General features: G+C 43.2%; 1 protein-coding gene across 1 annotated transcript in view; it reads right to left on the reverse strand.

The window, feature by feature from the left end:
• RDX (radixin) overlaps positions 1-24899 on the reverse strand; it is a 152537-nt gene that overhangs the window by 116691 nt on the left and 10947 nt on the right. The gene's annotated exons all lie outside the window — the stretch shown is intronic.

Genomic DNA, 24899 nt, shown 5'->3' on the forward strand with positions numbered 1-24899 from the left:
TTTGTTTCTTAATATCTAATCTTGTTTTTCTTTAGTGTTATGCATTGCTAGGTAGAACTCTCTGTTATCCAGAAAATTTGAGTATCTGGCAACCTCCTGGTCCTGCGGCTGCCAGTTATGAAAGAGTTTACAGTACTTATAGAATGTTGAAGTCTCCCTCCTGCACTTTTTTGACCTAGTTCATGACAGTAAAAGAATGAAGGTGGTCAGTTTGCCAGTATCTGATGTGATTATTACACTAATATTTAGGGTAATGCTGGTCTTCTATGGAAGCATGGTCCAAAATCATTGGCCTTTCACCAGCCCTCCTTATCTTTAGTCATCCCAGTAGGAAATCAGCTTCACACTCCGTCAGTTGAAGTGTATTTGCTGAGTACAACAAACATGATGGGTTGCATAAAGAGATGGTATCTTCACCATCCATTCCCTAGTCTGTTCAGGGTTTTGGAGGCTTTGAACTGGACAGCACAAAGGTGTAATGTGTTCCTTTTGGTTGGCTGTTTTAGCACAAATGCTGCTTCCCCAGAGCCTATTAAGCCAGCCCCTAATATTGAATTAGTTGCAGTTGGTCATTACAGACATTAATGGAGAGTGGTTATAGAAGCCTTTCAGAAAGAATATAGTTTGTCATTTTATACTATACTTTACTTCCTGTCTGATTACATAAATGATGTTTATAGCTGTATTACGCCTCTATAAGAGATAAACAAGGTACATAAAGTAGTTTTATCTACCCTGTAAACAAGAGAGTGACTTCCTCTGCTTTCTGGGGCTGTAAATTTGCATTCATATCTCTGTGAAAACAGTCTACAGTCAACAAAGTATTAGAAGTGTAGCCAGAGTGAATTCTTCCTAGCAGTAGACCTGAAAACTAGTGAAGGGCCGTGGTTACTGCATGTTGGTTTTATTTTACAGAAAGCTTTCAGATATGTATGTCTAATTAGTTACACAGTTCTTAAGAGGGAGGTTATAAAGATAAAGTTACAACTACTAACACAAGCTACTGTGCTATAACTGAATGATAAAGATAATAGGAAAGGTATTTGTCTTTCTACAGTTAAAAACCTAGATAGGCAAAAGTCCTCGAAATCCATTTTATACTGGAGAGCTGATTATAGCTGACATTACACATCCTCCCACCCACACAGAGCCCCCATGATTTTAGGGAGGCTCTGTACAAGAATAAGAGAGAACAAGAAGTCCTGTGGCACCTTATAGACTAACAGATATTTTGGAGCATAAGCTTTCGTGGCAAAGACCCGCTTCATCAGATGCATGAGTGACGAAGTGGGTCTTTGCCCATGAAAGCTTATGCTCCAAAATATCTGTTAGTCTATAAGGTGCCACAGAACTTCTTGTTGTTTTTGAGGACACAGACTAACACAACCAGCTCTCTGATAGTTGTCTCCATGCAGAGAGAATTGCAGAAGTGGAACTTTATTTTGCTACAACTAAATATACTTATCTGACATTTTCCTGGTATGAGCTCAGCCTAGAATGGAGGAAATTGGATAGAGCATGATGAAGATGACAGCTTTCGTAAAAAGTTCCTTTTTGTACAGTTTTCTAATTTTGTCACCTTGTTACCCACGATTTATGCCTTTTGCTAGTATGTGAATGATTACTGGATTAATAATTTAGGCCCTGAGACTGCTGCTCACTGAATACAATTACACATATGCTTGAATATTGGTAAGAAAGGAATCCTAGCTATTCATCCTGGGAATATTTATCCACATGATTCAATTTATTTATTGAGATCCATTAACTTGCCTCATATTTGAAGGAACTGGCCCATAGTCAGGAAAAACAATTGCAATATTGGTATTAAAATATCATTAGCAATTTAATGCTCTAAAACTAATATGTTTTATTAAAATGTTTAAGGAATTTTAAAATGTTTAAATTAATAGGCCCTTTGCCTGGTTTATATTTTCTACAAGATAAAAAGAGATTTTTTTTTAAAAAAAAATTCCAGAAGACAACAGATATGCAGAGATGGTTGTTGTGATATGGATGCTAATAAGATTCCCCTGTTCTACAGTACCCAGATAAAAAGCAGATCTTAAGCTCTTTAAGGAAAACATTGTTTGACAGTAATTCTGTCTGGCAAAGAATCATTTACTAACAGTTAAGATTGTGAAATTTATACTGCTATTGCTTTGCCTGTATGGTCCCCACTTTTCTACAATTTACTTCTGTCTCTGTCTGATTGTTTCTTTCTGTTGCCTTACTAATTTTGCAAGATTTAAATCAACAAAGGTGGTGGGGTGAAACTGGATACTTAAATTAACCAGGGTTACTCTAGTTGCTGAGTAAGAGTAGGCGCATTTCACCTGGAGCCTTAGGAACTATGAAAGGTGGGGTGCCTAAGTTAACTGGGTTACGTCTTGAGCCAACAGAAGGGTGAAAGTGGGGTGCCCTAGAATACTGGGATAACAGATTTGGTGACGAACGTGGGCATCTTAAGGTCATTTGGACTGACCTGATGGCATCTAATATAGTAAATAACAGCAGAATGTCCATGCCTTTTCTCAGAACAGATTGCTATTTAGCTGGCTGAATGACCATCTCAGAAAAACAGGAGAGACTGGGAACAGAGAAAAGGGACTAGGAGAGATGTAGGCTACTTGAGGACCCACCCTCCCTCCTAAATGGGTACAGGAATGGAAAGTAGGATCTGGCTCAGATAAGCAGAATGCAGTCTTCAGGCAACAGATAACGGAGATTAAAAAAACATGATGGAAGCCCAGAGAGGCATAATGGGAGGAGAACAGTCACCAGGGATACTGACCCCTGGGATGATACTTGTAACTGCTGTATTTGAGCTGATGATGGTTTCATTTCAGAAGATAAGTGGTTTAAGGAAAGAAATTGAGCAATTAACACCATAGAGGTTGAAGGGAATTAAACAGTCAAAAGTTTTGGATGTGTTGAAGAAAGAAAGTACTATATGAAGAGAATTTTTGGTTTCTTTGCATCCATTCTGAAGGAAAATAGGTCTTTTTCCCAAAGGAATGGTCTGTAAATAATCAGTTGTAAATGACTGCTACAGACAGGCAGAGAAGCTGATTAAAATAAGTTGAATATGGACAATATAGACAAAAAGCATAGAGGGTTTCTACTGGACTTAATTTCCTCCAAATGTATAAAAAGGGAATGTAGTACATCTACAGCTATGTAAAATTATTAAAACAGTGCAAGGGATGTTAAGAAAAATATAGTTTTTGTTTGTAAATCTATTGTATAAATATGTAGAAAAACTGACATGCCTGGTTTGTAAAACCCTGTTTTGTAGGTTTAAGATGAATTGGTTTTGATTTTTTTAAGAAGGACACTCAGGCTCAATTAAATCTCTCGTTCAAAGTTGCAACGCTGACAGACAATTTTGCCAGACACAAACAGCTAGTGTAGTTTGGCTGTGTTGTTTAGCATTTAACCCTTTGGTATTTCTGTGCTTTATAAAACCGAATATCTTTTTCAATAAGGACTAGAGGATGTGGCCATGGCTGTGGCAGCCAGGACCAGGGGAGTGGGAAGAGAGTCTGGATCCTTATTTTTTCATTTTTAAAGACAATAAAAGGTGTTGTAAAGTAATAAAAAAATAAAAAGATGTTGCTCCAGAGGGGCATTAGCAGGGGAGAGGTGCACAAAAAAGCAATGGCAGGAACAGCAAACCTCAAGGTGGCTTTGAGGAATCAGAATGTCACTATTAGATACGGTTACATGAAAACTCTATAAGCCCAAAATAAAGTTACACATTGTGTAAAAATTGATATGGTTAATATAATGCTATGGAAGGAATATGCATGTTCCCATTATATAAGCAGTGTATATTTGTAGAAGAGGATTGTAGAATGCATACAAACCTGTTACTTAATGAAAGACTTCAGAAGGAGTTAAGATAGTGTTTTCTTTTGCAGATTACTGTGTGCTTTAAAAACAAAGACAAATAAAATAAAGTAAACCCCTTACTTTATATTTTTAGATGAGCCCAGGGAACACTGTAGAAAAAGGCAAGCCCAAAAAAATATGCCAGGTTAAAAAAATTGTCAAAGAAACAAAACAAGCTATGGTTAAAATTGATCCATTCTTCATAACTGAAAGCATGAAATGGGGTAGAAAATTGCTAATTTTTCAAAATCTCAAAGGAAAAACCAACAAACAGTGGTGTCTGTGTTGATGCAAATTACTTAGGCAAAAGGGGAGGGAGAGAACTGCCCACAGATGGTAGCACAAAGGGGTTGCAGATAATGGACACACCTGGCCAACATGTAAATTAATGTAAGTTAGAAGGCTCAAATTATGACCTTCCAGGAAAGGGAGGTAGGAAACAATTCAGTCCTGATATGGAGGGACAAGTTAACCCTTAGAAGGCAGGAGTCCTTTACAAGCTTACTCCCTCAAGCCCCAAGGAAATAATTAAATTAAGAAGCCTATGCAAAGATTTCAAGAGAGAATTGAAGATACTAGCCTCAGAAACAATTTGTCAAAATAAAAGGTGTGGTATAACTAGATACTTATATACCCACTTGTAACAGATTTGATGCTAACGTTACTGTTAATATTATACATTGGGATAAATTTAATATTAATGAGTAAGCCTGTAACAATGTATAATATATGAGTTTTGGGGAAAGCTTTTAAGCATGCTAGAAAAGGTAATTGGAAATATACCTCACACATAAAAGCCTTATGGTAAAAAAAATTTGGCACAGCACTGCAGAAGATAAGACAAAGGAAGCTGCAGCTCTTTGGGCATGTCTTAAGAATGAACAATGAACGAAAAGTCAAGACTCTGGTATTCAGTATAATGGACAGTTTGAATAGGAGAGGCAGACCCCACAGATATGTGTAGATAATATAGTAGACAGGTGCAGAGTTGGTCTACAGAAACTAAGCCACTGTCCACTGGACAGGGAAAGGGGAGGAAATAGTGTGGGAGGCACTGGACACCAACGGACACTGAGGACATGATTGTTAATGATAATGAAGACAGCACAGCAAACATTACAAACCTAGTCTGCTTTATTAAAAAGGGAAACTGAGGTACACCACCTCACGAATCTCACAACTGAAGAGTGTGATAATGCACCCTAAATCTTTAAAAGTAGAAGATATTAAAACCTGGCCTGCCTATAGAACAAAACCCAAAGTTATGAGGGTGATTCCTCTTGCCTGCAATCAACAAGGAGATTTGAAAAAGCAAGAGGTATTTTAAACAATAATTTATTCCCCTCACACCCCAAAGGAGGTAGAAAAATGTTCTTTTTGTCTTTCAGAACATCAGCAAAAACTGCCCCCGCTGAAGGGCAGCCAATATACTGTAGATCTACTATTGCACCAAAGACCATACTTTGTGTTGTTGCGAGCATTGTTGTCAATTATATTTTTAAGAAGGGAAAATGCATGAGGTAGAAAAGGATTAATGGACACCTCAACTGTATATAGAGAAACAAATGTTGCAGAGGGACAGGTGTCAGAGAATATGTCTATTAACAGGGAAATACCCATAGGTAGTGAAGACACATTTTAAGGCAGCATAGGCATAGGATATGAGGCTTATCTGTTGGTGAGAATGGAAGGATAAACATAAGAATTTTGAATATAAGAAATGTGGAAGCAGGATTTGAGGAATGTGTTCTTTACAGATCACGTACATGGAACAGGAAGAGTTTCAGGGTGTGTATATCCAAGTAAATAATAGCTTTGTTTGCTGGGTAGCAGATGAAGCAGTGGTGTTTTGCCTATTGTAAACAACTTGTTGTTGTAAAGTCACAACTTATGCCATCATACAGTGTAAGAATTGTGGAGTATCACCAACGCTTGAATTTATTGCGGAGATACCAGGCAGTCACCATCACTGTGTAAGATGTGGATCACACTCAGCTCCTCTCAGCAGAGCACTGTGGTGCAGAAGGGAGGAGTGGATACCAACTGAGAACCTTCTGGCCCTGCAGTCAGCTGGTTAGACTAGTCCTTCCCCCCACTCTTCAAAGACAGAACTAAAGCCCAGACCAATGCTGGGGTCTGTAGTTATTCTGTGAGAATCTACCCTGGTGGATACTGAGATTCTTGAGGCCAGGTCAAGAGCTGAAGGCACTAAGAGCTGAAATGACTGGCAGATGAAACCACGCAAAACCCACAAAGCAGCAGACAAGCAGCTGGCCAGGGTGGCTGGCAGAGTGCAGTGGGCAAGCGGCCAGCAAGGAGTGGACAGCAGAAGTGGTGAGCGGCCAGTAAATGATCCTTCCCTGGTGTGGCAAGAGTCGCCATGCTGATGTACCTGTGAACTCTGGGTTGGTATGGACTGCAAGTGCAGAGTTGAGGCAGATGTACACTCTAGGACTGGGGGTGTATGGCTAAAGAGCGCTAAGCAAGGGACTTGCCTCAACAGACTCTAGGGACAGTGCCTCGTTTAATGGGGTTTTCCTTTCCTTTGTTTAGGAACATTGCATGTGTCACTTTGTAAATTTATGTTAGGCTACTTTTATTAAACAAGCTGTTTCTATCTCAGACTCTATGCTTGAGAGGGAACAACTGCCTTTACAGGCACTCAGCAGGTTGGGTGACATTGTCCCATGTTACTGGGTGGATGCTCAATCCGGTTTGGTTGCATTATTGATGGACTATCCTAGGAACTGAACCTGGCCCCTCTGGCAGTCACCTACCATTAATAGAAGGGTTACATAAGCACAAAGTAGAATTATCAAAGGGGAAAAATGATATGCAAATCCATTGGCTGCTTGGGGAGGGAGGGAACTCAGTAATAATTGGCACTTTTTAATCAGCCTCCAGCATCTAAGCCTAGATGAAAACACCTGGATGTTGTATAAAATTAGGTGTAAGGAAAGAAAGGCCATTACAATACATTCCCTGATTATTTTAAGGGCATCACACTAGAAGCCAAGAAAAGTTTAGCTGCTGTAACATTATCTTAGTGTGAAATACTGAGGGTCATTTGATTCATTTACCAAGTGGCGGCAGGAGGAGGGGAGTTAAGTAGACTAAAGAAAGGACTCCCAAGGAGTATATAGGAACCTGATTGGGTGGAATTGGGAGTATGTCTACACTATGAAATTAGGTCGAATTTGTTAAAGTCGATTTTCTAGAATCCTATTGTGTAAAGTTGAAGGTGCATGTCCACATAGATACATAAAGTTGATGGCGTTTGTCCCCATTAGGATTGCCAGGCTCAACTTTGTCAGCAATGCAGAGTGGGTACCTGTCCCACAGTCCCTGAGGCCCCATTGCAGTGTATGATGGGACAAAAATGCCATGGGTCATGCTGGGTGTGTGTCATCAGCATCCCATAGGGAACTTGTCTCCTCTCCATCCCTTTGTAAAGCAACAGCAGAAAGTGTTTTTGAACCCTTTTTCTGTACCCATGCAGACACTATTACAAGGCTAGTGTGGAACCTGTACTGCTTCTAACTGTTGTGGCAAGTATTATGAACACTCCACACATTGTGCTGTGGTATGTGAAGAACCCAAGCAGCCATCAGAGCAATGAAGACTCTGAGGAGGACATGGACATACACACATGAGATACTGGAGAAGAGGAACCGGGAAATGCTGGCTGCTTCAACGTTTCATACACTGGAGCACCAGTTCTGGTGCCGAGAAACAAGCTCAGAGTGGTGAGATTGCATTGTTATGCAATTATCAGACAATCAGTAGTGGCTACAAAACTTCTGCATGCTTAACGCCGCTTTCATGGAACCTTACGAATTGCTTTCCCCTGCGCTGGAGTGCAGCAATACCAAAACAAGATCTGCTCTGATAGTTCAGAAGCAAGAGGCAATAGCTCTGTGGAAGCTTACAATGCCAAACAGCTACCAGTCAGTGGGCAATCAATTCAGAGTGGGCAAATCTACAGTGGGGGATTCTGTGATCCAGATAGGCAAGACAATCAACACCCTTCTGCTATGGAAGACAGTGACTCTGAGAAATATGCAGGATATAGCGGATGATTCTGCTGTGACGGGGGTTCCATAACTGCAGCAGATGGATGGAATGCACATCCCTATCTTGGCACCAGACAGCCTTGCCACAGAGTACATAAACTTCAAGGGGCACTTCTCCATGGCGTTGCAGATGCGGGTGGATCACAAAGCTGTTTCACTGACATCAGTGGGGAGTGGTCAGCAAACATGCACGATGCGTTCGTCTTTAGGAACTCTGATCTGTCTAAAAAGCTTCAGAATGGAACTTTGTTCCCAGATCAGAAATTCCCCAATACCAGTATTGATTCTGGGTGATCCAGCTTACCCCTTGCTCCCTTGGCTCATTAAGCCATACACAGACAGCATGGATCACAGTAAGGAGCAGTTTAGCTACAGGCTTAGTACGTGCAGAATGGCGGTAGAATGTGTAGAACGCGCCTTTGGCTGTTTAAAAGCCAGATTCAGGAACCTCCTGACTCGGTACAGCACCCATCACAAATCACACCTAGGCCGCGTCTACACATGCACGCTACTTCGAAGTAGTGGCGCCAACTTCGAAATAGCGCCCGTCACGGCTACATGTGTTGGGTGCTATTTCGAAGTTGAAATCGACGTTAGGTGGTGAGATGTTGGAGTCGCTAACCCCATGAGGGGATGGGAATAGTGCCCTACTTCGAAGTTGAACGTCGAAGTAGGGCACGTGTAGACGATCTGCGTCCTGCAACATCGAAATAGTGGGGTCCGCCATGGCGGCCATCAGCTGAGGGGTTGAGAGACGCTCTCTCTTCAGCCCCTGTGGGGCTCTATGGTCATCGTGTGCAGCAGCCCTTAGCCCAGGGCTTCTGGCTGCTGCTGCAGCAGCTGGGGATCCATGCTGCATGCACAGGGTCTGCAACCAGTTGTCGGCTCTGTGGATCTTGTGTTGTTTAGTGCAACTGTGTCTGTGAGGGGCCCTTTAAGGGAGCGGCTTGCTGTTGAGTCCGCCCTGTGACCCTGTCTGCAGCTGTTCCTGGCACCCTTATTTCGATGTGTGCTACCTTGGCGTGTAGACGTTCCCTCACAGCGCCTATTTCGATGTGGTGCTGCCCAACGTCGAAGTTGAACATCGAAGTTGCCAGCCCTGGAGGACGTGTAGACGTTATTCATCGAAATAGACTATTTCGATGTCGCTACATCGAAATAAGCTATTTTGATGTAGCGTGCACGTGTAGACGTAGCCCCGATTACCTTAACCCACTTGTAACATTAATAAAAATGAGAACTCACCAGAAGCACCCCCTACTGCCATTAGGGTCCAGTTGTGAGATGCCCTGGTAGGAAGGGATGAGATCCAATGTTCCAAAAAGCTCCTAGCTGCCGATGAGATCAGCTGCTCCATTCACCTGCTGAACACTGTCATCCTCCTCCCCTTCCTCATCCATTTTCTCCGTGCTGTTACCAGAGGATTCCTGAGGAATTTCTTCAGAGGTTGTACTATCAGGGCTTCAGAGGTATCCATGGTTTGTTTGGTGACAGTGATTGGATCAATCCCTAGAATCCCATGCAGCTGCTCATAGAAGTGGCATATTTGTGGTGATGACCCACAACATCTATTTGGTATGCCTGCCTGAGTTCCTTTATTTTCACACGGCACTGGTGGGTGTCTCTAGTGTACCCTTTTTCCTCTATGTTCTGTGAGATCTTTGTGTATATGTCTGCATTTCTTTTGCTGCTTCTTAGCTGTCCCAACACAGATTCATCCCCTCCCCCAACCCACCAATCCCAGCAATGATGTCCTGGATCTCCTGCATGCTCCATGCTGGAGCTTGTCTGCAACCTTGGGAATTCATGCCCAGATGTGCTACTGAGGTGTGCTGCCTGCTCTGCTCACCAAGCTAGCCAAACAGGAAATGACTTTCAAATTTTCACCACTGCTTCCGGCATACCTGGAGAGCAGCAGAGCTGAAAGTGATGGACAGAGTGGTCACACTGGGGTGCTGTGGGATGCATCCAGGAGACCAAGAATGTTCCATTTCACAGCACTCTGTCTGTACTACCCTAAGGTTGACCATGCAAGGTCGAATTTGGCATTACTCCTCGTGAAAATCAGGAATACAAAAGTTGACCTTAGGAGCCCTTAAAATCAACAGAATAAACCCTGTAGTATGGACTGATTTCTTATAAATTCAACCTGAAATCACCTGAATTCGAACTAATCTCCTAGTGTAGACAAAGCCTGGATTAGGAGATGGACTAATGGATACTACTAACCTTAGAGATATTGGCAAACAAAGGTATGTTACATCTGAAATACAGGAATAGGGAAATCCCATCAGTGCATTCTTGTCAAATTAGGCATGAGGCAATAATTATTTTCTTTAAGAAAACTGTTAGAATTCTGTCTGGCAAGGAACTACTTATCACTAGTTGTGATTATGAAATCTATACTTCTGTTGTTTTGCTTTTATAGTCCCCACTTCCCTGTTGTTTATCTGTATACCCTCTGATTCTGTCTGGTGCACAACTAATTTTGCAAAATTTAAATACACGAAGATGGCGGGGTATGATTGGTGAAAGGATTGTTTTATAATGGGCTAAGAGTGGTGAAAAATACTGTTTTGTAATACTTCACTATGACATGATTAATCAAGAGACAGTTAAGCAGGAGTCGAGTTTAACTTTATAGACTGGCTCCAAAAGGAAGAAGTTCTTTGGAACCTTACTCTCCAGGATACAGCTCAAAATCAGACCTGCCAGACCTCAATGACCTGCTAGTCATGTCATGAAGAAACTGGAGTTCCCAGACAATCTAGTCTTGAGTGGCCCCCAGTAAAACTTCTGCTTTATTGGGAATGGTGAGAGCATTGTGCGCTTAGCATGTGTATTCTGTTTTGGTAACTGTTAATACGTACACAGTAAAGATATTACTGTATATGGCTCTCCCACTGGCCAAAGGTCCTGCAAACTTGCAGAAGATTATGTCCTGAGCGCTAGGAATTGGATATGAGTACACTGGAGCCTTAGAAACCAGATAAGAGTAGGTGTCTTTCAACTGGAGTCTCTGAAACAGGAAAAGGGTGGTGGTGCCTAAATTAGTTGGATTATGCCTTGAACCCACAAAGGGTAAAGGTGGGGTGCCCTTGAGTGTGTGGGTAACAAGGAGCTACTGTCAGTGGCTGCATCAGAGCTTAGGACATCAATGTAAGTAAAAGCTATGTGAATCAAAGTGTGTGATTGGTATCTATATACAATTAGGCCAAGAAAGTGCTAACAGTCCTCAGGTGGTAAAAGATAAACTACTCTTCCCTTCTTGCCAGGATAACCTGTCCCAACTGCCACTTGAGAACGTCAAATTCTCCTGCTCTGTATCTATGAAGGGGGTGGGGGCAGCTCTGAACTGGGTACTGATACAGGTAAACAAGTTCTCCCTCTTCTTTATGAACAAATGGAGTGTAAGAATGGTGGTTTAGGAATCTACAGTCTGGTCAGAAATTCTGGGCAAGAGCAAATGAAATAGCCTTCCTGCCTATGAAAGCAATACTGTAGTAGAAGGTGACCACATATCAGGCTTTTCCGTTTTGACCTAGATGAATAAAAACTTTAGCTAGGATTACTATATAAAAAAGGGGATATCCCTGAGAGGGAGTGTATCAGTATCAGTATGTACCAACTCACTTTGTATTAATGTACTATATATACCGGGGTGGCCAGCTACTTAGGTATGAACAGCCTTGGATAGAGTGCAAAGAGCCACATGTTATATATTTATTTTTAACTAGATAGATAGATAAAAATAAATATATAATACAGCGACTAGAATAGCGAAAGCAAGAGCGAGTTTGAAGGCGATGGGTGAAATCTGGAAAAGCAAAGCAATTAGCTTAAGAACGAAGCTGAGTGTCTTGAAAATGTGTGTATTCAGCAGCATGTTGTATGGATGTGAGATATGGGTGATAACGAAAGATTCAAAAAGAAGAATATTGGCGTTCGAAAGGAGTTGTTATAGGAAGATTCTGAGAATAGGATGGATGCAGAAGGTCACCAATGAGGAATTATATAGGAAGATACAGTCGAAAGAGAACCTGCTGCAGAAGGTTATAAAATGGAAGCTACAACTATTTAGGCATATTTGCAGAATGAACGACGAACGAAAAATCAAGACCCTAATATTCAGCATAATGGATGGTTCAAATAGGAGAGGCAGACCCCACAGAGAATGGATAGATAATATAGTAGATTGGTGTGGAGCTAGTCTAGAGAAACTAGGCTACTCCGCACTGGACAGGGAAAGCTGGAAGGAAATAGTGAGAGAGGCATCAGACATCAATGGGCGCTGAGCCCACGGTTGTGGATGATGATGATGTTCAATGTCCACCCCAGCTGCCCGCTCTAACCCAATCCCCCTCTCCTCCTCCAAAGCCAGGTCTCCTCAGTTCTTCCCACTCTAACTTGATGCCATCAAAACAAAAAGCAGTCAAGTAGCACTTTAAAGACTAGCAAAATGGTTTATTAGGTGAGCTTTCGTGGGACAGACCCACCTCTTCAGACCATAGCCAGACCAGAACAGACTCAATATTTAAGGCACAGAGAACCAAAAACAGTAATCAAGGAGGACAAATCAGAAAAAGACAATCAAGGTGAGCAAATCAGAGAGTGGAGGGGTGGGGGGGAAGGTCAAGAATTAGACTGAGCCAAGTATGCAGACAAGCCCCTATAGTGACTCAGAAAGTTCTGACTTGTTAAGTTCTGACTTTCTGAGTCACTATAGGGGCTTGTTTGCATACTTGGCTCAGTCTAATTCTTGACCTTCCCCCCCACCCCTCCACTCTCTGATTTGCTCACCTTGATTGTCTTTTTCTGATTTGTCCTCCTTGCTTACTGTTTTTGGTTCTCTGTGCCTTAAATACTGAGTCTGGTCTGGTCTGGCTATGGTCTGAAGAGGTGGGTCTGTCCCACAAAAGCTCACCTAATAAGCCATTTTGCTAGTCTTTAAAGTGCTACTTGACTGCTTTTTGTTTTGATAGTGTATAGACTAGCACGGCTTGCTCTTTGTTACTCTTTAACTTGATGCCAGTGACTCACCAGAGCTGCTGCTGCCACCGTCACTGCTGCCATGTTTCTCCCAAAAAGCCCTGGGGTGCTGTGCAGAGCAGTGGACAGCACTCCTGGTGCATGGCTCTGAGGAGGAGCTGTATTTAATGGCTCAAAAAGCTACATGCACTCATGAAGGGCAAGTTGGCCACCCCTGATGTATATAGTATGACACATTAATACAATGTGAGTTGGTAGATACTGGTACAGACACACTCCCTCTCAGGGGTATCTTCTTTTTTGAAAGGTCAAATACAGTACCCCTAGTTTAGCATAATGGATTTGTTTTGAAACTTTGCTGGCCAAAAAATTATTTTTAGAAATGAAACTCAGCAAAGCAGTTAGCAGGCATTCAAAGCAGCCATCAAACTTCACAGGGCTGTGGGCAAGGATGGGAGTGGGCTTTGGGCCTTGGACCACCAGAAGGGGTGGGGCAGGGGGTTGCCTTCCCCAGCCAGCCCTACAATGCTGCCCACTGTGTGGCATCTGGGCCTCTGTCAGCTATTTAAAGGACTCAGGGGTCTGGCTGCTGCCATCGCCACTATCATGGCAGCTGGGAGTCCCTGGCCCTTTTAAATCACTGTCCTCAGGGCAGCTGTCCTCCCATCTTTTAAGTTAAGATCAATGGAAGCTCAGTGGGGTGAGAAAGACAAAGGGACAGGACCTTGCTGCTCTGTATGTTTGTTCATAACAGGGAAAAAAGACCCCTTGCTCTTTTACTGCTCTCTATTTTAGCACATCTGGAAACTGAGATGAGCTCCCATCACAGGTAAGCCATTTGAGGCATTGAGTAGGCCATAAAATTTACCAACCTAGCCATGCTCCCCTGTATGGCCTCTTACAAAGCTACCATGGGTCTTAATTTCCATTGTCATTCTTCTCTAAGAGGGTTTTTCTTTTTGCTGCTGCAAGAACTCTAGAAGGGGTGAGGAACCTATTAGGGAGCCACACAAGTGAGAAGCACAAAAAAAAACAACAAACTACCCTCCCCCGCCACATCCCTCATGGAGGGAGCCACCACCTGATAAGCAGGGAGAAACAAGAGACAGTCACCTCACTCATGTAACAGAGGACACCAGGGTTCCCCTCGCATTCCAGCCCATGGGGGCAGGGTGCCCAGGCACAGGACTCCCCTGCAGAATCACAGTAACCCATCTGGGGACCTAGGCTAGAAGATTTTGTGGGGACCCCTAGGCTCTTTGGTAGGGTCAAAATGAGAAGTTCAGTGGATTGAAGGGATCTGTTAGGGAGTGGGGTGGCAATGCAGGCTCTGCGAGAAAGGGAGGATGCAAGGGTAGAGTAGTGGTATCTGAGCAGGAGGCAGGGTGCAGGAGCAGGCTGCTGGCAGGCAGTCTGGGCAGAAGACAGACCCAGCACCTCCCCTCCTGCACCCTAAGTCAGAACAGGGTACAGAAAAGGGTGGGATGTGTCAGACCAACAGCTTTACTCATGTGGTATAGTCCTTACACTAGAAAAGGTCCCATGGCATCAGTGGACCATTTCTAGAGTAGTGTGGGTACTATTCCAAATAAAGGTATCAGAATCTGGTCCTTTTAAGTGACTCTCAACACCCACCTCTTCTACGGTGATTACGACCAAGTTAAATATGAAATATAAGGACATTTTCATGATTCATCTACTACCCCCACATATGCCATCTTGTTTTAATATTTGTTTTCGTACATGTAGTATTAACTTTGTAACAAGCAGATTCCTATTAAATTGAGACTGAAGCAACTGACTGGCTTCCTATAAACCAGATGTGACATGTCTGTTCTTGGTTCAACATGTAGTGCCTCCTCACAGAAACATGCTTTCAGATATCTGAATCTGTCAGATGACACTGAGATTCCTGCTCCTGGCCACATTACATTACAAATAAAGATAGCAGGCCTGCTTGTCTATAACTACAACAGGATATTCAGGTGCATATCACTGAAATTATTAAAGTAATTGTCTTATAGATTTACAACATCATTCTGGCAGTATTTAGATCAAATATGTAATACAATTATCTAAAACAGAAGCCAACTGTATGTTTAAGTGTATACAGTCATAGAGTTTTTAAACATCCAAACAATTAAAGTGAAAAATAAATAATATAATGAAGCAGTGCAAAGGTAATAGCAAAAATAAAGTTAATTTTAGCTATTAATTCAATAATTTTATTTTTTGGAGGAGGCCAAAGGCCCTTCCTACGTAAATGAGCTGCTGGTGTATCCTTTCCAACCTCCAATATAGAATTCTTAGAGGTGATGGACAATGTTCCTGTACAGTAACATACAACAGAATTATAAATGGGACCAAAAAACAAAAATCACACAACTTTGTGAATGAGCAAAAGCATCTTTAAAAAAGATAACTTAACTTATCTCTCCATTCCTTTACAATGAATCAATCAAGATATTACCCTAGGACTGAAGTGCTTGAAGATCTTGACTCATGTAAGTGTTCTGGGAGGCGGAATCAAGTATTGTATAATATAACAGACAAAGGGGATGTGCAAGAACTGCCTAGAAATAATTTCAGTTTTCCAGCCAGGACATACTGAGCAAAGTTTTGTATGGATCTCCTTGTTCATCTGAGAAAGTACACATCACAACCCAGAGCAATTCCCAAAATGAGAGAATCAGGCACCTTTGCTTTCCCCATTCTTCCTGAGTAGGCCAAAAATACATGCACATGTGCACACACTTCTACACCTTGTTCTGGCTGAAAAGCCATTTTAGTTCAAAAAGTCCTGGCAGAAGTATCTGCTATTTTCCTCCCGTTACCACTAGTTTCACGCCTGAGTCGTACCAAGAGCAGCCTATGGACATACGAAGCTGCTCAGAAGACTAGATCTTCAGTCTACAGAATAAATAAGATCCTAGCAATTACACCTGCTTTATATTAAGAAAAAAACAAAGCAAACTTAAAGTATACAATGCTTCTGCTGTAGTATGGCTTTTTACACCTAACTCCATTGACTCTACTGGAGTTACTTTTGATGTATACTCATGAAGATTAGGAAATGTAACTGATTATAAATCATCAAGGCCAAGTGAGATTCCTCCAAAGATTTCTGAAGGAATTTATCAATGAAGTGCTAACGAAAGTATGTGTTACTATTACTATTACTGAAGTGAATGTCCATATGAGCCCCCTTTTGACTTCATGAGCATAGTAGGAGAGAGATGCCCACAGAGATTTCTTTTAGAGAAGCTTAATTAATCTTACACCTTTTTCTTATGTTGTGATCTATTTACGCAACTGTGTGCCTCCAGTTTCAGGACTGGAGCCTGAGAAGATAATTCAGTTTTGCATAAGGCATGCGTTCCTGTGTCAGTTGTCAACATGTTGCAATTTTACATTATCAGAGTGGATCATCCTGGATCAAAGTTCAATGGGAAAAGCAAAACAGCTGTGGGGTGATGGTAATACAATTTGCTATTAGGATTTTAGAACATACAGTTTGTGATTTTTTTAAGAGTCAAAACAAAGCAGCCTTTTCCCCCTTTCTGTTGGGTAAATGAGGCTTGAAATGCTGTCTTTCTACTTTTTTTTTTAAATCAGTTTTTTTTTCTTTTTTTTAAGAACGGATCATTTATATCTTAAAAGAGATGACTGGAGAACCAGTAGGGCTAGAATATAAATTACTAAAGTAGTGAAACCAGATTTACTTGACTTGGGAAGTTTTTAGTTAGCCTATTCAAAATGTTGGGATGCTAACAAAAGCCCCCCATCCATTAAGGGACAATCATATACATCAGAGGCCCTCAAAGATTTCTGCAGAAAGGGCACGTGACGTAAATGAAAGCAGGCCCTCTAAGTCCTAAAGCAGCAGTACAAGTCTGAGATGCAGTCTTTCCTATCCAGCCCCACAGCTAGAACTCTCATCTTACCGCATCTCAATTACTGCAAAGTCTTTCTCTCCAGCCTTGACAAACACAGTTTTGCCCTGCTTCTATCCATTCAGAACGCTTCTGCAAAGATGCTCCCAACATGCTCCTTTGCCCACATTACGCCTCTCTTTGCACCTCACTACTGGTTTGCCTTCTCTGTCTTGCCTCATCTACTGTATATTTGAGAGAGTTTGTATGTCTGTCCATCTGTGAGTCTGTTTTTTCAAGAACTCCTATCCTTTAAATCCACTTTGGTACCAAATGACTGGAAGACGGCCAATATAACACCAATATTTAAAAAAGGCTCTAGAGGAGATCCTGGCAATTATAGACCGATAAGTTTAACATCAGTACCAGGCAAATTAGTAGAAACACTAGTAAAGAGTAAAATTGCAAGGCACATAGAAGAGCACGAATTGTTGGGCAAAAGTCAGCATGGTTTCTGCAGAGGGAAGTCGTGTCTAACTAATCTAATAGAATTCTTTGAAGGGGTTAATAAACATGCGGACAAGGGGCACCCAGTGGACATAATATACCTAGATTTCCAGAAAGCCTTTGACACGGTCCCACACCAAAGGCTTTTATGTAAATTAGGTGGTCATGGGATAGGAGGAAAGGTCCTTTCATGGATTGGGAATTGGTTAAAAGACAGAAAACAAAGGGTGGGAATAAATGGTAAATTTTCACAATGGAGGAGGGTAACTAGTGGTGTTCCCCAGGGGTCAGTCCTGGGACCGATCCTGTTCAACTTGTTCATCAATGATCTAGAAAATGAGGTAAGCAGTGAGGTGGCAAAGTTTGCAGATGACACCAAGTTGTTCAGGACAGTCAAAACCAAAAGGGATTGTGAAGAACTACAAAAAGATCTCAGCAAACTAAGTGATTGGGCAGCAAAATGGCAAATGAAATTTAATGTGGGTAAGTGTAAGGTAATGCATGTTGGAAAAAATAACCCAAATTACACGTACTACATGATGGGGTCAAATTTAGCTACGACAGATCAGGAAAGGGATCTTGGAGTTATAGTGGATAGTTCTCTGAAGACATCCACGCAGTATGCAGCGGCAGTTAGTAAGGCAAATAGGATGTTAGGAATTATTAAAAAAGGGATCGATAATAAGACAAAAGATATCATACTTCCCCTATATAAAACTATGGTACGCCCACATCTTGAGTACTGCGTGCAGATGTGGTCTCCTCACCTCAAAAAAGATATATTGGCATTAGAAAAGGTTCAGAAAAGGGCGACTAAGATGATTAGGGGCTTGGAAAGGGTCCCATATGGGGAGAGGCTAGAGAGACTGGGACTTTTCAGTTTGGAAAAGAGGCGATTGAGGGGCGATATGATAGAGGTATATAAAATCATGAATGGTGTGGAGAAAGTGAATATAGAAAAATTATTTACCTTTTCCCATAATACAAGAACTAGGGGACACCAAATGAAATTGATGGGTAGTAGGTTCAAAACTAATAAAAGGAAATTTTTCTTCACACAGCGCACAGTCAACCTGTGGAACTCCTTGCCCGAGGAGGCTGTGAAGGCCAGGACTCTATTAGGGTTTAAAAAAGAGCTTGATAAATTTTTGCAGGTTAGGTCCATAAATGGCTATTAGCCAGGGGTAAAGTATGGTGCCCTAGCCTTCATAACAAGGGCAGGAGATGGATGGCAGGAGATAAATCACTTGATCATTGTCTTCTGTTCTCCTTCTCTGGGGCACCTGGCATTGGCCACCGTCGGCAGATGGGATGCTGGGCTGGATGGACCTTTGGTCTGACCCAGTATGGCCATTCTTATGTTCCTCCTAAACAGTAAGAACTAGGACCACCAAATTTGGTTTGCAGCTTTCTCTCACCATAACTTAGAGCAAGGTCAGGGTGTGGTTGTGCTAGAAGACTGGGATGTGATGGTTTCTCATCAAATGGAATGGGAGGGGTCTGGTAGCAGGGACAGTTATACTCCAGGATGACCACAGGGAGCAGCAAGCACAGGGAATAGTTATACTGTACTCCAGAAAGACCAGGGGTGCAGCCATCAAGTGTGCCCGAGAGTGCCCGAGAGCCACAGAGCAGCTGGTGATGAGGCAGCAGGGGTCCTGTTGTCTCGGGTTGGCCCCAGCCCCTGCTCTGCACCCCCTACGCCCTGTCCTGACTGATGCACCCCAACTGTGGGTGGCAGGCAGTGTTCCCTCTAATTTTTTCCATCCACGGGTAGAAAAGATGTTCTTATATGCACCGAGGTATGTGTGGATGTACGCCACCCACAGAAACCCATGCTGCTGGCTGTTAGCTCTGAGCTAATCAGCTGGGCAGCACCTGGATCTCTTCTGGGTGGCCATCCATGCACTCAGCTTATAGGAAAATCTGGCGGTGGGTAACCAAGGCAAGGCCTGGTCCTGACCACCCCATTCTAACCACCTGGGAGGGCTGGGCTGTGGTGCAGTTGCCTGGCTGCTCCTGGAGCCAGGGCCATGGGGTGGCTGCTGAGCTGCTCCTGAGGCGGCTGCCCAGCTGGTCCTAGGGCTGGAGCTGTGGGGCCAGAGCTGTGGTGCCAAGGCCAAGTGGCTGCCCAGCTGTTCCCAGGATCAGTGCTGCAGGACCGGGGCAGCTGGCACTGTCCTGCTCTGGGAGCTGGGAAGAGGTGAGGGACTGGGGCTATGGGACCACCCAGTGCTGGGGGAGATGTGGTAGACTTGCAGGGAGCACGACTGGGGTCCAGTAGCCACAATGGAGCCTGGTGAGCATGGAAGGAGTGTGCAGCAGGGGCCTGCCTCCCCATGCCCAGCCTTCACCCACCACCCCGACCCCAACTCCCTGTCCGCAGGCTCCCCACACCTCTCAACCCGCTACCCTAAGCCCCACATCTCCAAGCACCTGCTCTGACCCCTGCATCCCCCACATACTCAGCCCCCTGCCTTGAAGGACCTGGCAACACTGGGTAAAACTCCTAGTAACACACAAAATACCTGGGCGGCAAGTAGAGCTCCCTTTTTTGGGATGGCAGCCCACAGGTCTTCCTCTTCTGCCTCTGCCCCCCTCCCCAACTGCTGGAGCCCTAAGACCTCCTCTTCCGCAGCTCAAAACCCCATTCCACCCCACCCCCACAGCCGGAGCAACAAGCCCCCCTGCTTAGAGGAGCCCCAAGCACCTCCTAGAACCACAGGAGCCCTAGGCTGGCTGAAGTCATGGCTGCTAAGCCCAACTCCACCTGCCCAGAGGACCCCTGAGGCCCTCGCACACCTTGCCCAGAGCAGTGTTTGGTCTCTCCCCTCCCCAGCCCCAGGCCACTTGGGAAAACTCTCTGCGTGGGAGTTTTTCTTCCTAAAGAAGAACCAAAGCGTTTGATATGCCAGAGGGATTGTGGGGGGCCTGGTTCTGCAGCCACAGAGGTTGCTACCCCCCCATTCACCACATGAGCAGTGGGAGCTCAGCAGCTCGGCTATGCTGCTCTCCTGGCCTGCTGCACCTCGCTTCTCCACAGTGGTAGGAAGCAGAGTGTGCTGGTGCCAGGGCAGTCCAGTTCTCACCACTGCGGAGAAGCAGGGCACAGAGGGACAAAGCGTTGTTCCAGCTCCCAAAATCACCTCCTCAGTGCAGTGTGACCTCATGTGGATGGTGCATGTAAGGTGCATGTAAGGTTATGCAGTCCTCAGGTTTGTTCTAAAAATGGCATCAACCGGCGGCTGCACGGAATCATCTCATGGGCCAGTTCTTGCCTAAAGGCCATTAGTTGGACAAGTCACCACTGCTCAGACACTCAATATATTTATTGTATACACAAATAGCCCATCACTCATACGTTGGCATAATGACTGGCCTTTATTCCTGAGGTGCACTTGTGCAAATAAGAGGAGAATAAAGGGTCAAGAATTAAGGTATTAGGTTGTTTTTTCAGCAGCTGCAGTTACACAAGGGCTATTGATGATGCAAGTTTACCATGGTGGGGGGGAGGAGTTCACAAGGAGCTTCAAAGTGAAGACGGGAGCCCAACAAGGCTGCTTGTTGTCACCATTCCTCTTTCTCCTGGTGATTAACTGGGTCATGAAGATGACAACAGCACAGAAAAGAAATGGGATCCAGTGGACACTGTGGACTCAGCTGGATGACCTGGAGTTTGCAGATGATCTGGCACTTCTGTTCCACAGCCACCAACTGATGCAAGAGAAGACATCACACCTTGCTGACATCCCAGCTACAGTTGGCTTGAACATGCACAAGGGAAAAACAGACTTTGAACATGAACATCATTAGCACAGAGCCAGTCATACTTGGTAGAAGGGCTCTGGAAGAAGTTCAGGTCTTCACATACCTGGGCAGCATTATCGACAAAGAGGGGCATCGATGCTGATGTGAGAGCGAGGATTGGGAAAGCAAGAACAGCTTTTCTCCTCATGAAAAACCTCTGGAATTCTAAGCAGATCAGAACACAGACTAAGATCATATTATTCAACTCTAATGTCAAATCTGTCCTATTGTATGGAGCAGAAACTTGGAGAACAACACAGAGGACTGCCAAAAAAATCCAGACGTTTATCAACAGCTGCCTCTGTAAAATCCTCCGCATCCACTGCCCATACACCATCAACAACCAAGACTTGTGTCAACCTCATACTGAAAAAGAAATCAGGAAGAGAAGATGGTGATGGATTGGACATACCCTTAGAAAACCAACCACCACCATCACAAGACAAGCCTTAAGTAGGAACCCAAAAGGAAAAAGGAAAAGAGGTGCCCAAGAAACACCTGGCATAGAGACCTGAAGGCAGACGCTAGAAAGACGGGATACACCAGGTCAAAACTGGAAATGATTGCCCAAGACAGGGTATGCTGGCGGATGGTCATCAATGGCTTATCCTCCAAGATGTAGGCGTGCAAGAGGCTTACTACTACTACTACTGATGGTGCATAAGTGGACACTGGCATTTTTCCAGAGTCAGGACTGTGCCAGACATGACACTAGCACAAAACAAAACACAAAAGAGAAAGTCTCTGTCCTAAAGAGGCTACAAACCAACTCATTCCAACTGTTTTGTTCAGAGCAGATTTACAAGTAGCTAGTACACATCCTTACTCTCAGTCTGGGCTAACGCTCAGACCACTGATTGTGTGATGCAGCTGCAGTGTTGAGAAGAACTGCCAGTAAGAAAATGCCTCATTTAGATAAGTGATTCTAGTGAAGAGGACTACCCTCTATTACAGGTATTATGTCATGTCCCAGGCAATTTGTCAGAGCCCGTAAATATTACTTCAATTTTGGTAACATTTTCGTCCATTTGCCTGTTAACAAGATCATCTGGGATCTGCAAACTTGGACCAAAACTTATCCGGAACAGTCACAAAACTTCTAACTACCCAGAAGCCATTTGTACAGCTCCTAGCACAAGCTAATCTTGAGATGGCCCCTAGACACTAATGCAATACAAATACAGTATTCTGAGAGTCCAACTTTGCACACCCTTAAATCACACAAGTAGTCCCATTAGTTTCAGTCAGATTAGTCATTGACTGAATATTGCTGAAGTCAATTATGTTTAGCAAATTCAAGCTATTCAACCTGATTCAAGTTATCTTTTAATCTTATATGTAGTGACACACTGAATCTTTGTATATACAGTATAGATGACTCAGAGACCCTGCTGGGCAAAACAATTCGAACAAATCTTTGTTTATTTTTCTTATTCCTATCTAAAGAAAAGCTTCTCTTTGTGCAAACAAGAATAACATAATATCAACAGTATACTTAATCTCTGGTAAACAGTATGCTGCTGTTAAAATAACCTCTTTGATAAAATGTTAGCACTCAGAGTTCCACTGTGCCAATGGGATAGCTGGGAACAGAACCCAGGAGTCCTAGCCATTCGCCCCGGTTCCTATAAAGCAGAAAGGCTCACTTTAAGCCCTGATCCTGCAAATACTGACACGTATGAGTAATTTTACTCACGAGTAGTCACATCTTCTGTTACATCATCTAATCAAAATACAAAGTCCCAGAAATGAAAGCAAGCCCTGTTTTAACATTTGCACCAACCCGTGTGACAATATCTTACCAAAGTAATTGTCCAGGTCATCTGGCTTTTCACACAATGGAACTGCTCTTATGAGAAAAGTGGTTCACGTGCTTAAGTACTTTGCTGTCTCTGAAGCCAGTAAAACTTTGGCTGTGACAGGGTCAAAATCATCCTTTCATCACATCCTTTCAGACATTGGTCCCATTTAGTTAAATTGGTACAAAACTTTAGGAGTAGAAAAGTCCCAAGTCTTCATTGTTGCAATCTGCTTAGTGACGTGCCTACTATTTTAACCTTCACCAATATCTGTCCTTTATGACAGATGGAAGATAACCCTCTATTTAAGCTCCCAAGAACAGGTGTCCTTCATGCTCAATCCTCATCTGATATGTCAGCAGAGCTCTACTGATTTCTTTAGGGTTGTGCAGACTTACACCCACTCAGGAACCAGCACACACTGAAGTATTATGTACTGTGATGCTGAGGGCAATTTGTAGCAACCAGATATTTTTGGGGGACAAACAACGGCTAGGATACTTGTAGAAAAGACAGGGCAAGATAACCCAGCATGCAGTCTATAACTTTGCATGACTTGCTTTCACACCCTGAAGTTAAAACAAAAAAGCAGTCAACTAGCACTTTAAAGACTAACAAAATAATTTATTAGGTGAACTTTTGTGGGACAGACCCACTTTCTGTCCCATGAAAGCTCACCTAATAAATTATTTTGTTTGTTTTTAAAGTGCTACTTGACTGCTTTTTTGTTTTGATAGTATATAGACTAGCACAGCTCCCTCTCTGTTACTAATTACCCTGAAGTTAGTTTTTACTGTTGCCTTTAGACATGTATGAAGAGCAAAGAACAATATGTTGGTTTGAGCAAAGTCATATTCACTGTCCACATTTACTGCCTGCAGCATTCTAAAGTCTCAAGTACTGGTATGGCTAATCCGGACCATTTGACTTTAAGTTTCTGCTATGGTTTAGCTATTGGAGACGAGGGAGACAAGAGGAGAGATTCAAAAGCAGGTGAAGCAACCAGCTCTGTACAAGTTCTGTACAGCTCAAGTTTAAGAACTGTTGCTTCATTCTAGTTATGATCAAGCCTTTGGTATGGTGTAAATACTCCTGTTGTTCACTACAGAGACAAGTCAGAGAGACAGACATTTGGGATCAAACAAGTTGCAAATGTCCTGGAGAGAAACTGAACAAAATGAAGATTTTGCCAGCCTGATGACCCAGCCCAGACATGGAAGGAAATTAATCCACTATTAAGGCCTCACATAACTTGTGATATTGCAGCAATTGAAACTCTTCAATAGTTATCCTTCCACTGCAATTTTGACAGTGGGAGCCTAGTCATGCATGGGATTGACAATGGGAGCTTTGCCTGCCCTGGGTCTGAGAGCTGGAACGTGTGATGTCAGCCCCAAGCGGCTGCTATCAGCCCCAGATGGCCAAGAGTGGGAGCCCTGCATTCCCATTGTCAGCCCTGCACACCCCCACCCTTGGCGCTGGGTTGCTGACAGCACGGATCCCTGCTCTCCGCCCCATATGGCTGCTGTCAGTTCTGAGCCCCCACTCTTAGCCTTGGGAGTTGCTGCTGTCAGTTCCAGATGGCTGGCAGTGCAAAAGTAACAATGGACTTTATTACTGTAAATAATAAGGCTCATTATTACTTTTCACATTTTTTCATGTATTCTCTATAATTAATTCATATAATACAGCCCACAATTCAAGTAAGGCCTTATCCACTATGCAACACCCACCCAACCAACCAGATACATTTAGTGGTCCACACCCTAACACATTATAAAGAGGTATTCAGGGTGAACTGGGATGAGAAAGGCATAGAAATGCTGTCTGACAACAAAACAACAAACAGCTGTGATCTGATTTCTGAAAATACCTTTAACTTCATCACTGTGTAACCCAGACTCTTTGAGGCTACTAGGCAGACTGAAGTCTGCTCTAAAGCCTTAGCTAAGAGCCAG

The sequence above is a fragment of the Carettochelys insculpta genome, chromosome 1, assembly GCF_033958435.1.
Source record: "Carettochelys insculpta isolate YL-2023 chromosome 1, ASM3395843v1, whole genome shotgun sequence".
NCBI classification, from domain to species: Eukaryota; Metazoa; Chordata; order Testudines; family Carettochelyidae; genus Carettochelys; species Carettochelys insculpta.